The 17,436-nt window shown below is 48.5% G+C and overlaps 1 protein-coding gene and 2 long non-coding RNA genes across 3 annotated transcripts in view; 2 read left to right on the forward strand and 1 right to left on the reverse strand.

Moving 5' to 3' along the window:
• On the forward strand, positions 1–1,722 carry LOC112588539 (uncharacterized). The gene is made up of 3 exons (XR_003112909.1): positions 1–359; positions 1,047–1,392; positions 1,474–1,722. It is a non-coding gene; the product is annotated as an uncharacterized LOC112588539 (long non-coding RNA).
• Positions 1,656–17,436, reverse strand: part of LOC112588540 (uncharacterized) — a 26,817-nt gene continuing 11,036 nt past the window's right edge. Inside the window, exon 3 of the long non-coding RNA XR_003112910.1 lies at positions 1,656–1,680. This is a non-coding gene — a long non-coding RNA (uncharacterized LOC112588540). The remainder of the gene's footprint in view (positions 1,681–17,436) is intronic.
• The window catches only part of LOC105186163 (mucin-19), an 18,333-nt gene continuing 10,790 nt past the window's right edge, over positions 9,894–17,436 (forward strand). Inside the window, exon 1 of the mRNA XM_025298848.1 lies at positions 9,894–10,041. The gene's annotated coding sequence lies outside the window, so the exon portion shown is untranslated. The remainder of the gene's footprint in view (positions 10,042–17,436) is intronic.

The following is a 17,436-nucleotide window of genomic DNA, read 5'->3' on the forward strand; positions in this document are numbered from 1 at the left end:
TTTGCAAGCGTCGTTGACGCGTTAAATATTCACGAACCAAATTCGAACGTTCCGAAAGATAACGAACGCACTTAATCAAGCGTCGATTGCCATTGTCATATTACCGCATTCTAAACGGCTGGTCTTACATGTGTACTCACCTCCCCAGAAATTCGCCGTTTTCGACCGCTCGCATCCACGAATAAATTCCGGCCGATCCCGTGTAAGCCGCTATATCTACTTTGAATCATCACACCCATCGATTTTGGATGTCGGAAGCTGCCGGCAGGCTCAGCGACCGCGAGCGACGTAAGATCAAGTTCAAGATCGAAGATCAGCGCGAAGGTCGTTAGGAAGAGGCAGCGGGGAATTCCTCCACGGTGAGTGACTCCTCTGGGCCAAGGACTTCAGCCTACGTTCTTTCGGCTTTCGCGAACGTTACGCGAACGCTTCACGTGTCGGGTGTGTCCTGCGCGCGCGCGCTGTTCGCGAAGAATCGGGACGTCGTTCTACAATCGTTGCATACTACAAGTTTTGACCGCGTCCACATCTTGTCGTAGTACAACAAGAAGAATAAAAGCTGAATAACAACAAATGTGAGATTGCGAGAGTACATGAAAATAAGAATGAAGCACCGAACGGACTTCCGCGACAGCTATCCTGCGAAATTTGCCAATGGCCAATGAGATAATGCAAGATCTCAATCTCTCAATTGTAAAAATCGATCGAAACAGAAAATGAAATGCTGGACGGATTTCTAAAAATTATCCTACAGAATTCGGGCAACTTGTGCAGGACAAGTTTCATAAAAAGTCTCCGCCCGGCGCTCCATTTTCTATCTCAAATGATTTTCATAATTGAAATATTAAGTTGATTTTTATCGGTCGTCTTCTTATTGATCGCGCCACAGATAGCCTCGATCGTCTAATTAAATTTTCATCATGGGCTCGTGGAATTCGCGCGCGACGCTTCCTAAACGAACACCCAATAATATTCGACTCGACCTTCGGATCGTAAATCAATATTCCGTTAAGGTATTGAACGGGAAGATTCTGCTATTTTTAAAGGGAGTAGGCGCTGTCGACTAATCCGTGCGTAGGAAGGAGCATCCTTTTCGAGAGGAGGAGAGAAAAAGACCAGCAGGATTCTGCGTCGCGGTGTACACCGCGCGCCGACGCCAGAAGTGGTCGAACTCAACGGTTAACTGTGTCTTGATCGTAAAGTCGCCTGACATGACCGAAACCAGATTCGAGGACCATATGAGTTTCCTTATTGCCTCCGGGCCAGCACGACGCTTCCACGGAAATCTCACGGTTGCGCAGCCTGTAGCAACTGCGTAAACGCGCGTAAATGGCGTTTCGCTAGGGAAATATACGCGGAGGAACTCTAAAAGTGTGGTAAATTCTGTCGAAGGTACGTCCAGCCGCGCGAGATGTACGATTATCTCCTCTTCCCCCTTTCGTCATTGTGAAAAAAAATAATTTATGCAACAAGGAGATTTACAGCTCGTAGTTGTGGGAGATACAAACGCCATTAGATGCACGAATCGGAGGAAATACAAGCAACCGACAATAAATCAATACATTTACCTCCTCTCTCGCTCAACCGTCGCCATTCGAAGGATCTTGTGGCTGGAGGAGGCTCTCCTTTGAAACCGCAAGATTTCTCGACTCCTTTGGTCCTGTAGAACTGTCTCTCGCCCTGCAAACATGAAAGGTAAATGGAATAGGAGAGAATATAATGAAAGAGGACAATGTTAAATTTCATTTGTACTTGACGTGACTTTATATTTATTTATATTTTATTTTATTTATTTATTTATATATTTTTTATATTTATTTGATAAGCGTTTTAAATAAATAACTCCACGTGTTTTTCGATCGCCGCAACGTTGACGAGGCAACACAGTTCTCAGCGGAGCACGCTCTTCCAGCGAAGGAATCTCGAGGAACTTTACGTTTCTTGCGGGGAAGCCTGAAAAGCGGGTCTCGTATTCGCGGCTAATTTGCACACCACTGCGCATTTGTTTATCGGCAAGCCAGCGCGGATATCACACCGGTGTACCGTTAAGGATACCATGCAGCCGCTCCACCGAGCAGTATCCTCGCAGGCAGTCGGTGTGACCGGAATATTAAATAAAATAAAATTCGTTAAATAAATACGTATTTCTTATTTTCACGGTACGATCAGAATCCGATTCCGAGATGTAAAATTTCCAATTCTTCTGCGATTCTCGTTTACTCGCTCGAAACTTTATTTGCTCGTTCGCCCACTCGCGTTCGGCCGCGCAAAAATAAACGTAAACGCAAACATTACAGCGCGAAACGATCAACAATACATGCTAATGTCTTCTTCCGCGAAGGAGGAGCGTTGCAAAGGTGCCGTTACACTTTGTCCGTCTCTCTTAAGGAGCCTTGGCGGCTGAAAGCGCCTGGCCGAAATAGCTGCAGCGTCACCGAATAAATTTGGCCGGTAACAGTAGTCGAAGGAACGCGCACTGTTTCGCGTACAGGCTCGATTACACGCTCGCGGTGAAGAAGGCCACGGAGCTACCCGCTCCTCACATTACAATGTTATTACATCACAACAGGTATTCACAGTTAAGCCGGCTCTACACGAACGTAGAGGCAGGCGTTGGCCGATGTGACATTTGTGTCGCATCATGTGTACGAATTTCTCAATTATATTTTTGGGGAAAAGAGATAACGAGGAATTCGAACTGAAATTCTTTGAATTCTCCTCATATCTGTCTGTGGCACAACATTTTTATTCATATTCATCGCTGCGTTCGCTAACGCTGGCCTACATTTCCCGTATCGCGCGACGGCAAAGCTGGCTCCGCTACGCGCAAAGAGAAGCGCCCGTCCGAGCATTTGGGAATTTGCGTGCCGATCCTCTCTCGCTGACACCTCGAGTGCTCGTAGCCCGTTATATTAATCAGATGTATCGTAACGATGGTGTTTATGTCCATAACGTTACTTCGCGACGAGAAAGTTGCAGTATTCGGCTGTTTTCGGCACGTCGCTCGAGAAGCCTGAAGAGAGATGAACAAGAAGAAGAAGATCGAAATGTTGTAGGATACCTATGGAAAACGCCCGATTGAGACAGAGGCCGTACGTGTCGATCGGATTGATTTGATTCGTTAATCGCTCGAACGCTAACTTCACGGCTGGAGGGAGTTTCAAGTGAATCGTAAAATCATAAAAATTCCTTAACAAAAGCAAAGCATCACGGCGCGCTTAGCCTCGGGCGCGAACTTCAGAACACCTCTTCGCAAAAAGCGCAGAAGGGCGAACGAACGCACGGTCGTAAAAGGAAAGATTGCAGGTTGCGCGTCGCGATAAATTCGCCGCGATTGTATACATTATAAAGAAAATGTGCCATCGGTTATTTCATAGGTCGCCCTCGTGTACAGAGAGCGTATAGCGTAACGGTCGCTCGCTCGTTCCCTTAACGATTGGAGCGGAGGTCGAGCGAAGATCTCGTTCATCGCGGCTCATCTAAAAACGCACTGCCACACAGAATAGAGATAAAGATTACGGCCAAGGGCCGTAAATGTCGGTTACTCCCACTAGGAGATAATTCGGACCGTTAGAAGCGAAGGAGAAGGATCATCGCCTCGCGATGGCGTCGCGTCGCGTCTTCGTTCGGCCGTTTGCTCGCAAGCTCTCTCGAGGTTACGCTCGAGCAAGACGCGCAAGTGCGACCGACAGAATTTTATAGACCGTTAATGACAGCCGGCACGAGGCAATGATTCAGTCGTCCTTGCTTGTCTATGGCGATCGAAAATGCCGTACGTGCAGCGGACAGCCGCATGTCGGACAAAGGATGCAGGGAGCTGCGCGAAGATGATCCCGAGGAGGTCCGAGGCGGCGGAGGAGAAAAAGAAATCCAAGTAGAAGGAGGAGAAGATTAAGGCGAGAGCTGGCGAGTCTCGTTCCGCGATTATCGATCCCAGGCTGTAATCGCCAGTTCGAGAAAGAAACACGCGAGGGCGAGGTGGCCGCAAAACGTCGGGAAGCGACAAGCGGGAGGACGACGATAATTCCTTACGATGCGCAACGATACCTCTCGTCTCTCGGGCGACGAGAGAGCCCGCGGATGATATGATAAGGTACCGTACGATAGCGCGTTGGGTACGGACTTCGCAACCGCGCGCGCAATTCGCGCCAACGCAAGCGCGGCGTTACTACGTAAGATGTTTAGATCGGAATTAAGGATATAGACAAGCGCACAGCGACGCGTCAATCTCCGATTCCGCCAGGTTAGCGGGTAAAAATGCCGGGAATGCTGAATGAATCTTTCAAGCAGCACGGGGCCCGATGTGCGCGCGGAATAAATGAGCGGGCAGAAGCGAGCAGCGCGCGCGTCATCCGCACTGGAATCGATCAGTGACACTTTTACGGTTGATTCCGCGACCGCTAGAATATCGACGACCTTACGTGGCGTAGCTCGCCACTGCTTTGCGTGTGGGTGAGATTTTTTCTAGCCTTGCGAGTAACCCGTTATGGGTACGAGACTCTCTTATCTAAATTTTCCAACGGTACCCAAGCGGGGAAACCTCTCGGGGTCGCCTCTCGTTGTTTACCGCGACTGCAATCGCTATCGGCCGCGCGCGGAAAATCGTCGGACGCCGGCATGTAAAAACCCCGGCTAGTAGAAATGCAACGCGCGTACGTCATTGTACGTTAGAGGTGAGTCACGTGGATTTTCGGTCTCCGACGCTGAAGACACACGTTCCCTCCTCTTCGAGAGAAACGATCTTTCCGAAATCAATCGGTTGATCGATATGTTAAATAGCGGTCTGCCGAGATCACAAAGACGCGCGCGACAGGCAACCTCAGCCAACGACGAGAATAAGTTATGCTTTCGCCGCCGGCCGTATCCGCGGTGTGGTCTCCTCTTGAAAATATGTTCGGTTGGTCGGTGGCCTACGTGTGTGTGTGTGTGTGTGTGTGTTCTTCAAGTATTATACTCCTCTCGTCACGATTTGCATATCGCGTCGAGTCATTAAGATGGCAAATTAACGTATCTCGCCGAGAGATTAGCGGATGAGTCACCGCGTCTCCCCCGAGTTTTCAGTCGTCGATCACCAGTTTGTTTCGGTCGCTTCATCCACTTGATTTTTCGCGCGAATGTCTCCGCCGATCGATCGATCGAACGTGTTTCTTTCCAAATGCGATGTGACGGATATCCTTGGATTAATGATAGATATCAATATTCACAACAGCTGTTTTCTGCTCTCTTCCGAGAGCTCGACGGACTCGTCGAGATTAAAGCGACGCGCTCTTACGTCCTTTCTCTTTATTTCTCTCTTTCTCTCGCGCCCTTCTTCCACACCGCGGCAATAAATAATCGTCGTCCTAATGAATTCGCGCGGACCGTAACTACCAGGCTGGTTTGCCGAACGAGGGTGGCGGGTCTCCCTTCGATTTTTTCGCGGAATACCGAGAGATATACTTTCGTATCGCATATATCGGTGATGCGTTACGGTTACACCGTGGTCGGTGGCAGGGGGAGGAGAGGCGGGGGGCGGGGAGGGGGGGTTGTGGGGGAAGACAACGCCTCGTCGGCGCGATAAAAACCGAGCCGACGGAGAGAATCAACACCGAAAATTTTCGCGCGTTCGTTTTTCTCTTTTCTCTTCTTCTCGTTTACCGAGCGAAGCTCGCCGGAGGCACGGTTTTCTCGACACCGACGACGTTAATTACCTTTCGCGCGTGTGCTGCGTGCGAGGGAACCTGAATTACGGGGTCTCTCGGAACGCAAAAAATCGTGCGTCGGAGTGCAAAATGGAGAGAGCGAAAGAGACGGCGAGCGCGAGAGAAGAGGAACCTGCGCGAAGGGACGTTCGACGTTATTTATAAGTCGCGCTGAGATATCGCGGCCTTCCGAGAGGAGCATGGCTGCTCCTCCGCGGCCCGTGATATCGATGATGATAATGAAAAAAGGAGGATCGAGAGAGCAAAAAAAGGGGACGAAGCGATCTTCAAGCGACCGCGATCGTCGCTGACAACGACGATGACGCGCCTTTTTCATCACTTTCTCGCGTGTTACCAGTTACGTTTTATTCAGATCTCACATCCTCATTGCAGGCATCGCACGCATTCAACGGAGATGACGGTGCGGGGCGAATCGAATACAAACAATAATCTCGTAACGTCCGACTTTGAACTGTGAAACAAGAAGAAAACCGAAGAAAATAGTTGCGCCATTCAGTCCGCTCTCAACACACAGTCGTTTTTCTCACCAAATATCTCATTTTCAAGTTTAATCAGCTTGTTTGCTTCTCGCGAGCCACGGCACGAAGAACAAATAAATTTCCAGTTACCGCGGAGACAGATGAATCGAATTCGCGAAATAAAGAACTGCATTAAAAGGAACCGGTGCGCGTTCGCGCGCGAGAGCGTGCACGACTTAATAACAGTATATCATACAGAAATATATAAGACGCGCGCACGCGAAAGTACTGGAAATATTAAAGGTGATTCGAGATCTCCGCGATTCATAAATCATCGGGGGCCCGCTCTTGTACCTGCGCAGTCGTATCCGCGTGTCGACAGGATATTCCATCTTCTAAGTATGCGGTGCGCGCAGCGCGCTGAACCCTTTCGGTCCCTTCCTAATGACAAACGCCACCGCGCCTCGACCATACTTCCACCCTTCCCCCTTCGCCAGCCCTTTCGCGAACCATCGACTCCGGGTTTTACAATCGTCGGGGATCAGCGCGATATACGCGTGATGGCAATTAATCAACATTGAGAAATCACCGATCAACATGTTGGGATTAACGACGAGCGCGCGATTATAATTAATTGTTAATTAAATGAGCACGGACACACTCGCGAGTCGCGTGCGCGTGAGTGTATTACATATAATTCGGGTTTATCTTGATTTATAGTTAAATGATTATTAAATTATCCTTCCGGCTAGCTGAAAGCATCGGCTCGCGAAGATGCTCTATTACGTCACGCTGTTCCACCAGGAGTCGCGCAAAAAACCCGACGATGAAGAGTCGCAGTTGCCCGCAGGTTTATATCGGGGTCATCTATTAGCTACCGCGACCGGGATAAAAATCCCGATGACAGGTGAATCGCGCGTGTCCACCGCGGACGAATAATTCATGGATCGGCGGATGGGACTTCTGTGCTTTATCCCACGGCTCGTTAATTCAGGATCCTTTTGCAGAATAGGCCAGCCCTCACTGTTCCTCGGCTATTCACCGCAGCAGGACGAAGACTACGTCTTACGTACGTATGTGCGTCTGAACAAGGGAGCTGCAGCCACCCGCGATTTTTCTTCAAGACATTTATGGCGAGCGTACCTTGAAGTACGGTCCATTGTACTCCCTTTTCTGCACATATGTTTAGTTCGTGCGTATACACGTAGAACTCGCCGCAGCGAGTCTGCCTCAGACACGCCGTTTCAGGAGGAAAAATTGCGTACACTTTTTTTCAATCAATGTACGTGGATACATCGATAATTCGCGTTCGCGATAATTATTCTCCTCTCTTCGGAGAATAATGTCCCTCTGCCGACCTCGCGAAAATGCTGCTGTAATGAAAATAAATTTTGCGAGACTTTTGACGAGAGAGGAGACACATCGCGAAAGATAATCTATTTTTAATTTAGAGAGATCCTGAGAGAGCGCGTGCCGCGCGCTCGAAAACCGATTATGCAGCCCGGCGGGAGCGAAGGATCTACTACGGAAGCTACGGTGAGTTCAATGCCTCGACTTCTCGTTTGCCCCTCGTCGTCCTCGGCAGCCCTTGTATGGCTTAGACACGAGATGAATGAGCGAGAGCCGTCGAAATTCCCGCAGGATCCTTCCTTACATATGGGGTTCGCGATGCGACGCGACGCTTGCTGGACAATCGCTGATGATCACCGCCGAGGTAATCATGAGTCCCGGCCTTCGAGCGCGTCACGAGCTGAGAGCATCTTCGTTCCATTTTTTTTCTACACTGTCGACCGTCACGTTTTCACGGCTAATCTTTATAATTTTCGTCGCTTCCTGCGCGCCAAGTTCGTCGAACCACGCGTAGGAGCACTGACCGTCATCGACGGTCGTCTATAATTTAGGATAACGATTTACGCTCGAATGTAGGAAATCTACGATTCAGAGGTAAAAAAAGCTACGTATATGACCGCGCGAGATCTGGAATACTTTGTGCCATCCGCATGAATCTCTGAACTGTATACGATTTTTTTTATATACAAATGTCGACTTGTATCGCACCGACCACCTACAGTTATTTTTTAAACTTTGTCCTATGTGCGTCCGTTACACCTCGCCTTCTATTTAACTAATATATTTAACTATTTAACTAATATAAATATCTTGTTCAACCCTCCTTCCCTCTCTCTCTCTCTCTCTCTCTCTTTCTCTTTCTCTCTCTCTCTCTCTCTCTCTCTCTCTTTCTTTCTTCTGTCGTTAAATACACGACGAGCACGCGAGCTCGCAAGTCCGCCAATTCGGCAGTACACCTCCGACGTTTTCATTCATCGACGCGCAGCCGCGAGTCAGCGTGACTCGCGGCTTTTTCGTCTCTTTTTTTTCCCTCTCGTTTTCTCTCCTTTTGCTCCCTTTTATCAGATTCATTACCACCGATGTATAAATAGCGGAACCTGTTCCGCAAGTCCCGATGATCGTAGGGCAGGGAAAACCGTATCGGCACGGCGCGAAAAAACGCGCACGGGGATGCGTCCGAGGTGCATATCAAGGCCGGCAGCCAACAGAATAAGAACTCATCGCGACGCTCTACATAACTCGATCCCGTGTATATTATAACGTCGACTTTACTTTCCGCCGATCGCCGCCGCGTCGCATCGTCTTCGGCTTCGCTTTCGTACCTGTTTTTCGCGGGAGCACGGCGGCATGCCGCCGCGTCGTCGGGACGGTCTCGTCGCGCGGCGCGACGCGACGCGTCCCCCCGCCTCGGGATGCGTTCAACTCGTTTCTATCGATATCGGTATCGTTGCGCACCACAACGAAATAACAAAACCTGCTCTGTAACTTACCGCCCCTATTACGCTGCGGAGCGCGAACCACCTCTCAGTGCGTAAACGATCAAGATATTATTGTCAGCAGTCAGCACCGTGGGGAACGCACGGATTACGTGCGGATGCACGTCGAAGACGCGAGATGATAAGCGTTTCTTTCGTGTTCGCGTCGCGATGAAATAACGATGTCCGAGCAGAAGGTATTATTATAATCGTGAGAGAGAAGATGAGAGAGCGCAGTTGGCCGAGCGCGAAAAGATCTCTCGAGATGTGTCACTCACGCTGTCGAAAGGTGACTCGCGTGAGAGGGATAATTGGCGAAGATTGGGACACATATTATATATTCTTGTTGCCGTGAAATGTATATGTTATTCTAACAAACTCTGCGACGCGAAGAGAGAGAGGGAGAGAGAGAGGGAGGAAGAGAAAGACGGTGAGACGTGAATTTCAAGAGAGAATTCCGAGTGTCATCGGAATTCTCCGATAAGGAGGTGTGAGTTCCTGGACGGTATCGGGCCGGTGTAATGTGTAACATCGAGTGTGTGTAACGATCGGGACACGGTTTGTACCCCCTTCCACACCTGCACGCGCGGCCACGATTCCTTCTCGCGTGCACACACGCACATAGGTGCGCTCCACGCACACCGGCAGGCCAATTGGAGAGCCAAGTCTTGGCCAAGTCTTTATAAGTAGGAGCCATCCGCGTCCTCAGGACTTACTCCCTCTCGGGAACGTGCCACGATCGGCAACCGATTTTGCAGAATAGTTGCTGAAAAGTCGCCGCAACGTCGGCCGGATCACTTTGGTTCCAACTTTACCTCTCTTTCTTTCTCTCTCTATCTCTCTCTCTCTCTCTCTCTCTCTCTCTCTCTCTCTCTCTCTCTCTCTCTCTCTCTTTCTCTCTCTCTGTCACGGTGAGGTATACGCGAGTTCTCCCGAGGACCACGAAGGATTCGACTCGCGTAATAAGGAAACGACGTGGACAGACGCGAGATGACGGCGAGAATCGCGGGCGATTGAACGGAAACGACGGGGATTCTCTGTCGAGTGCAACGAGATGTGAGTCCATGTATATCTTTCTTTTTTCTGCGTTTGCGAATGTGAACGGAGACTCGCGCTTCCGTGATTGATCCAGCCGCATTTTGTTACGTTTGATTTTTGCGAAAATTCAGTAAAAATTAGCCACCCGTATTTTCGAGATAATTCGAAGTTGCAGGCGAGATGACAACTAACGGTGTTATCGAAAGTGATATTGAAGTTGCGCTCGCGGATCACATATTAAACAATAATGTAATTATATTCTCTGGTAAAATTAATGAATATCGTATCCTACAATTACTTTATCCTGAAACAATTTAGCTGGAAACGTCTAAAGAGTCGAGACGGCATATGAGAAGAGATCAAATCAGTCGACTACAATTAATAATTAATGATCTAGGACGTTACGTTATATTTATATATGGAAATTATTGTGACGGTACAAGATTGGCATTGCGAGGAATGGACGAAGACGAACGCCTGTCATTTAAATGAGAAAGCAGGTCCTCTTTACCGCAAGCGCAAACTTCGTCTGAATCTGATGATTCCTTTTTCGGTCTTTTGCGGTATTGTGTGATAAATTAGTCGCGCAAATATAACTTATTGCCCGCAGTTCTGACTTTTCGTGGAAATACCGGCGGGTATTTCTTCGCCTGCTCGAGAGAAGTAGATCGGCGGATCATTAACGGAGGTCTTAAAGGGAAGCTATTAGCATAAATTTCAGCGACCGAGGTGCTTGGCCGAAAGGTTTAGGCAGCCTCATAAATACACATGTTGACCGTCCGATTACGATACGCCGCATAACTGAAGTCGGTTTCCGAAAACTCCGCGTCGCTAATGCAAGCTAATATCGATAAACAAGTCTAATGACGTGTTGAGCTGAACAAACAACTTTTATACTTTTTTCTCGTATATCATGCTAATTTATGCAATAATAACCATAGTCTTTAATCGTAAAAGAAAAGCTAAAGATCTTATAAAAAAAGGAAATAAGATCTACCAGATGAATCTTTAATATTTAATTTAATATTTTCCACTGTTAAACGATCAATTTCGTAGAGTGTCTTCTATTGATTACGATATTATATATTAAAATATAAATACGAAAGATCAGATGAATAAAATTTTTTCTTATCATGTAAATAATTAAACATTTACTATACTCACTATTGCTTGTGCCCAAATTAAAGTCTCATAATTTAGCGAAATAGAATATTATTCACGAGGAAATATTTTAAGGAATCAAATTCTCTTTAAGCGACATTCGCATGACAGAGAGAGAGATTGAAGTATCCACATTTATTTATTTTATTTAACCGCCGGTTAAAGACACGAAAATGAATTGAATGTTTCTCGGTGTAAAGCACGCGCGTAATCGTTACATGTGGTGGACATCGGTCATCGTGTAACTGTTTCACCCGGTCGCAACGCCGGGATTTACAGTACTCACAACGTGTCCGATGTAAACGAATGTCGCCGAAATATTCGCCGCTCGATCGCGAATTCGCGTCACGGTCCGAGCAGCCGGCTGTATTTGGATCGACATTCCCCGATTCGCATGCTCGGCTCAAGCCAGCCGGTCGGCCGGCCGGTCGGTTTGTCAGTCGGTCGATCGGCCGATCGATCGATCGATCGATCGTTTCGTCGCATCGTCCGATCTTGGCATTGAATCGATCAACCAAGAAGTAGTAGCAGCAGCCTTGCTCACGGCTGCACGATGCATTATGTACGCCCGTAAACTCGTAAACGCACGTGTGTGCGCGCACACGCCTCTCTCCTCGTCCCCGGCGCTGTCTCGTCGCAACTGGCGGGAGATCTTTAGTAATCTGTAGATGGCAATGGCCTTAGTCGCGATACCGCTCCCGAAATGAATTTTGGTTTAATGCGCCATCGGAAAACGCCGCACGTGCATCGCGCAGTGAACGATTCATGCGGTATTCGATCTTGACGCAACGATGACACGATTGTTCGGTAAGACGCATATTAAAATCAAGAGATATGCACGAAGCAAGTCGTCGGACCTTGCAATATGTTGTGAATCGTTAATGTTCCATTACAATTGAAGATTGTAATTCCTCGGATGACTATCGGGATGAACGCAACAAGAAGGGAACGCATTCTTCCCGCGGAGATTAATTGTTGTATCGGCGTGGAAACGCGCGAGATATGAGATTCGTCGCGGCAAGAAACGCAATTAGCATGCGGCTCATGCAAGTACACCGCCCTTTGTCTCTTCCGATTGCAAAAACGTAGGTCCAGGTCCATCTTGCAGAAGACGGTTCCGCCGTTTGACGCCGCACTTGTGGTCGATTTCTGAAACGCAGGTGCGAGCTTTTTGCGTCTTGCGCGCGAAAAAGAGAGCGTTCGTTTTAAATTTACCGCAGCCACGTGCAGAGAGAGAGAGAGAGAGAGAGAGAGAGAGAGAGAGAGAGAGAGAGAGAGAAAGAGCGAACGAACGATCGATCGTGGAAGCGATCGTAAGAAGCGGTCTTACCGCGTCGTACTTTGTCGATCGCACGACCAGACAATGAGCGTCGAAAAAGGAATCCCATGAAACACACTGAAGAATAGTTTCCAGCGTAAAAACGCATGCAATTACGAAACGCGGGCTCATCACCGTCGGCATCCTGCCCCCGTCCCCGCGGGGACTTGACGCGCGGAATGTTTCCATTATTAACGATATTTTAACGAGCGCACTTTATGGGGGAATCCAGCCTTGAACGGCCGAGACATTCCAAGACGGGAGGTAAAAAGTCGCCGGGTAATTTTCGCGCTGAGGGAAAATCGGAAACTGATTCATACTTCGATCGCGCACGCACGCGCGCGCGCGCGTTTATGTGTGTTTAATCACTTTCTCTGCACAGGGGAAGATATCCGGTGAAGTCGTCCGTCGCGTTTTGCCGTTTGCATCGACACGTCTCAATGTCAGAAGCAGTTTCTTATTGTTACTTATCGCCGTCGCGGAATGTTCGACGTTCCACGGGGACGAAACGCGTCGCAAGAGTCACCCGCTAAAGGAGTCAAGAATCTCGCTCTATGCGCTCCACGTCGACAGCTCTGTCGGTCATTAATTGCGTTAAACAAGGTTCTTACTACGACAGTACGCCAATTTCCATTGATCCATCGCGGTCTGTAATTACGCTCTATTTACGTCCACGTTAATTCGCAGCTGCGGGGCTTTCTCATTCTCTCGGAGATAGCCGTGCGGCGTGTACTTGAAGGCAGCCTTGAACCCTACGCGCGGTGCTTGTCACTAGGTGACAGGTTTATCGAGACCTCTGAGGGCTAAGTCATAACGCATAAATTCTCATCATTTCCCATTTCTAATATTCCTGACAATCTGGTTGGCACATTACGAAGGCTCGTCGCTTCATCACATAATTTAGACTCTCTAAGGATAATGTATGTGCGCAGGGTTGCTTGTATGGCTGAAGAAGCCTCCGACTCTCCGCTTCATAGAGAATTCTGGCTTTAGGTGCCATAAAAGCGACGGACGTATTTTCGAACGAGCTTTTACGCGAAGCGACGCGCACGATAGGTCTACGGGATATCCGCGTGATTATAATGGCAAATGAGAGAAAAACAATGAAGAGAAAAAGAATGGGAGATGAAGCGGAGAGGATGAAGAGAAGGCGGCGGGGGGGAGGGGGAGAGGAAGGACTCGCGTACGCAATTTACAAGTGCTCCTTTAATTGCGATGAGTCGCTACGAAAAAGGAAGAAAGAGAGACAGAAGGGGGAGAGGGAGAAAGACAGGGACGTTGAATCGTCGCTGTTAGTCGACGAAGAAATCCATAGTATCATGGACCAACGACAGAGTCGAGGGCAATTTTATAACGCGGCTCTGCTATGCGCTGTTAATTTCCGAGCGCGACGTTGCTTCATTCGCCGGCCTGGCCGGGGAAGTTTATATTGCACTTCACACCTGCGAGACAGGTAGCGGCGAGCGACGAAACTTTTCGCATTGAAAGACGCGAGGAAAGTGTTAGTGCGTGTAAAACTGACCGTGCCTAATGTCACACACCAAGATCAATGTTTAATATTAATCACTCTTCATATATAATCAAACTATTTTGGGAGAAATTCGAGAGCGAAGTCCTCTCGTCGAGAGTTCCGCAACGCTATATACGAATACACAATGCTTCAAAGTAATAATCACTATGCCGCAATAATCAACGCGCCGTTATATCGTCAGCAATCTGCGGAGGAATTCGCCTTATGATTACGCCTCGCGATTTCATCGAACAATGCAAAGTTGCGTTACGCGCCTTTACCCCGACTAACGAAACGTTCTTCGGTCGCTCGGGGATAGGGAGAGTTTACGTCTTTTTTTTTTGTAACGATAATATACGTTCGACGTAATGCGAGGTCGAGCCGAGCGAGATCGAATTCGAGATCACGAAAAACAAACAAACGTACGAAATGAATTCAATTACGAGCCTTTCGTACGACACGATCTCGTATTTTTCCGGATAAGAAATCATCCGCAATCCTCTCCGCGGATGGTAATGCAAACGCGATGCATTCTTCTCTAACCGTTAATCGGCGCAAATTATTGTGCGCCGCGAGAGAGAAAGGGAGAGAGAGAGAGAGAGAGAGAGAGAGAGAGAGAGAGAGAGAGAGAGAGAGAGAGAGAGGGAGAGGGAGAGAGAAAGAGAAAGACAGCGACTTCCCATTTTCGCGTCACTGGCTCGCCGTCGCCGTACCGAGCGCGTATGTATCCACTGCAAAGAGGGCAAAAGTGGAATTGGCGGGGAGAAGAAACGACCTTGCTACTTTCAACGGCAAGGCTGCACTTATGTGCCGACGCGCACGCTATCATAACAATTCCAGGTTCACTGCACCGGGCCGCGTCGCCCGGTGCAGAGAGATAGCATTTTCCTCGTGAGGAGTTACAACAAGCGATTTCGCGAGACGATTAACCCTCCGCCCTTCTGTCTGAATAAGAAGTGCGCGAGACGCAACCTTGAGGATTTACACGGGGATGACCTCGCGAAGCATGCACCGGTGCGCGCTCGTAAACGCAAATTACACGCCGAGAAACAAAAGAAGCGCCGAAAGATCGACGAAACTTCGCCACGGACGAGGGCGAATTCGCTCGAGCACAAAACGCTCGCGCACATCAAGTCAGTCGTTGCAAATTATGTTATTACGGCGATGAGTTCTCCATCGCCTTTTTCACTCTGAAATGAAAACGCGACGAAAACGCGCGCCGCTTGTCCTTCGCTAACCGCGAAGAAAAAAAGAAAGAGAAAAGGAAGAGAAAAGAAAATTGAAGTGAGTCAAGTAATTCCTCGGCCGAGCGTAAAGGACGCGGGAGGATTCAAGGATCGAAAATATATACGTGTGTATATTTTTTTATTTCCCGCTAATTTCCTGCTATTATAGCGAGTTATCGGCAATTCACTTGTACGACAAGGCTTAACTGTAAATCCCGATTTCCTGAAACGTGCGCCGCAGTGCGACTGAGAGGCCTCACCTCGTCGAGGACTTCGGTGATCGCTTTTAATTCGAGGACACGCTTCGTTTCGCCTGTACAGTTACTCGAGCCGAACGTCGCTTTAATTAAGAAAATTCCTTGGGCGCAATCGCACCGCGTAATCCATATCGCGATTCGCGATTGTAATTTCCAAGTCAATTACGCGAGACATCGAGTTTCGCCGAACACCGGATCTGAACAGCCGGCCCTCGATGACGTGTCGTTTTAAATTCTCGCACGCGAGTCTACACGGCTAACGTGATCATTTTCCTTCTCTTTTTTTTCTCCTTTTACACGAGCGTTAAGTTTACGTTACATTTGGAGGGAGATGCGCGTTCGTGTTGTGCAGCAAAAAACCGTTACCGCGCGTGTAATCGCCAATTCTCGCCGCGTATTCTATCGACAGGCTCGACGTTATCTGCGAGCATGGCATCAATCTTCCCGGCGATATCAATCAATGCCATCGATGATAATCGAGTAATATACTACCTTTAACGGGGCAGCCTCGAAGTCGTCAAACCATCCCGGTGCGGCCCGCTGCAACGATACCGACCGATGTCCGATCACAATTAAATTATCGACCTGCCATAATCGTTTATCCGAACCGGCGAATTTCGTGTCCCTCGTCATTTTCGCGGCCGACAAGAACCGTTAAATCCCCGACCTCTGTAGAGGCAGAAGAAGATGCAGCGGGAGGAGAAGAAGAAGAGAAAGAAGATGTGCAATAACTGTCGATAATTGCAGCAAGGTTAATACGCGGCCCGTGCGCTGCTTCTCTGCATCTCTCTTTCCTCCTTCGAGCCCTTCCGAAGGCCGCGATAAAGATATTCTCTGGATCGCGCGTTTCGGAAGAAATCTCTACATGATCTCTCGCTCGCTACGGGAACTCCGGCGTTTCCTCGTTCTTGTGTCACCAGTACGGCGGATCGTCGGTGTATCTTCAAGTTTGCAACGGACGTGCCCAGCGAGTCGTAATGTAATACGGGTCGTTAGCGCGGCGATTTTCCGGGATACGCGCGATAAAGTCCCTTATAAATGATCGGAGATGCGGAGATGTAAATCAAAGCCGCTTAGCGGCCACTGTGAATACGCGCGTTCCTGTGTGAGCGTAACGCATCGTACCAGTTGAGGTGTAAGTTAACTCTCTCTCTCTCTCTCTCTCTCTCTCTCTCTCTCTCTCTCTCTCTCTCTCTCTCTCTCTCTCTCTCTCTCTCTGTGCGCTCTATCTAGAGGTATAATAACTTACGCGGAATGGAAGGATAAAATGCGGAGTCGTCGTAGCGTAACCGGCGAGGACAAGCGCGAAGAACCTTAAGTCTGATATACTTAATCGCCGAGGATCTCCGATGGCGATGCTAGTGGATTGCGATTATCGGCTATTGTTGTCCCGATACGTCGCTTTTGACCGTGTGGACGTAATCGAGAAAGAGAGAGAGAGAGAGAGAGAGAGAGAGAGAGAGAGAAAAAGAAACAAAGAAAAAGAGATCTTAAGCGGATCGGAGGCTAATCGGAAACTCGTTCTCTCGCCAACAATATTATCTCATTGACGAGATCTTAAGAGATTGTAACACCGCGCGAGAACGACCAACTGCAACTGCGACATCTTCCCCTTCGAAGCAACACTTTGTTTGGATGTGTCTCATTTCGCAAATTTTTCTCCACGTCCCTTCCACGGACGAGCCACTAAATCTTATCGCTGTTCCATTAAACCATTCCAATTAGATCACGAACGCGAACGCGATATCGTCTTCGGCTTCGAAATTAAATCGAGCCGACGTTTTGACAATATAAATATCAGCGCTTACTGCGCGGAAAAAGAAAAACACGAAGAAGGGGGCGGACGAAGTAGAAGAAGAACAGAAGAAGGAGAAACAAGCGGAACAACAAGAGCGCTAATTATCCCATTAATCCAGATTATAATCGCATCATTAAGAAACG

This window comes from Harpegnathos saltator, unplaced genomic scaffold, assembly GCF_003227715.2.
Source record: "Harpegnathos saltator strain DR-91 unplaced genomic scaffold, Hsal_v8.6 scaffold240, whole genome shotgun sequence".
Classification (NCBI taxonomy): domain Eukaryota; kingdom Metazoa; phylum Arthropoda; class Insecta; order Hymenoptera; family Formicidae; genus Harpegnathos; species Harpegnathos saltator.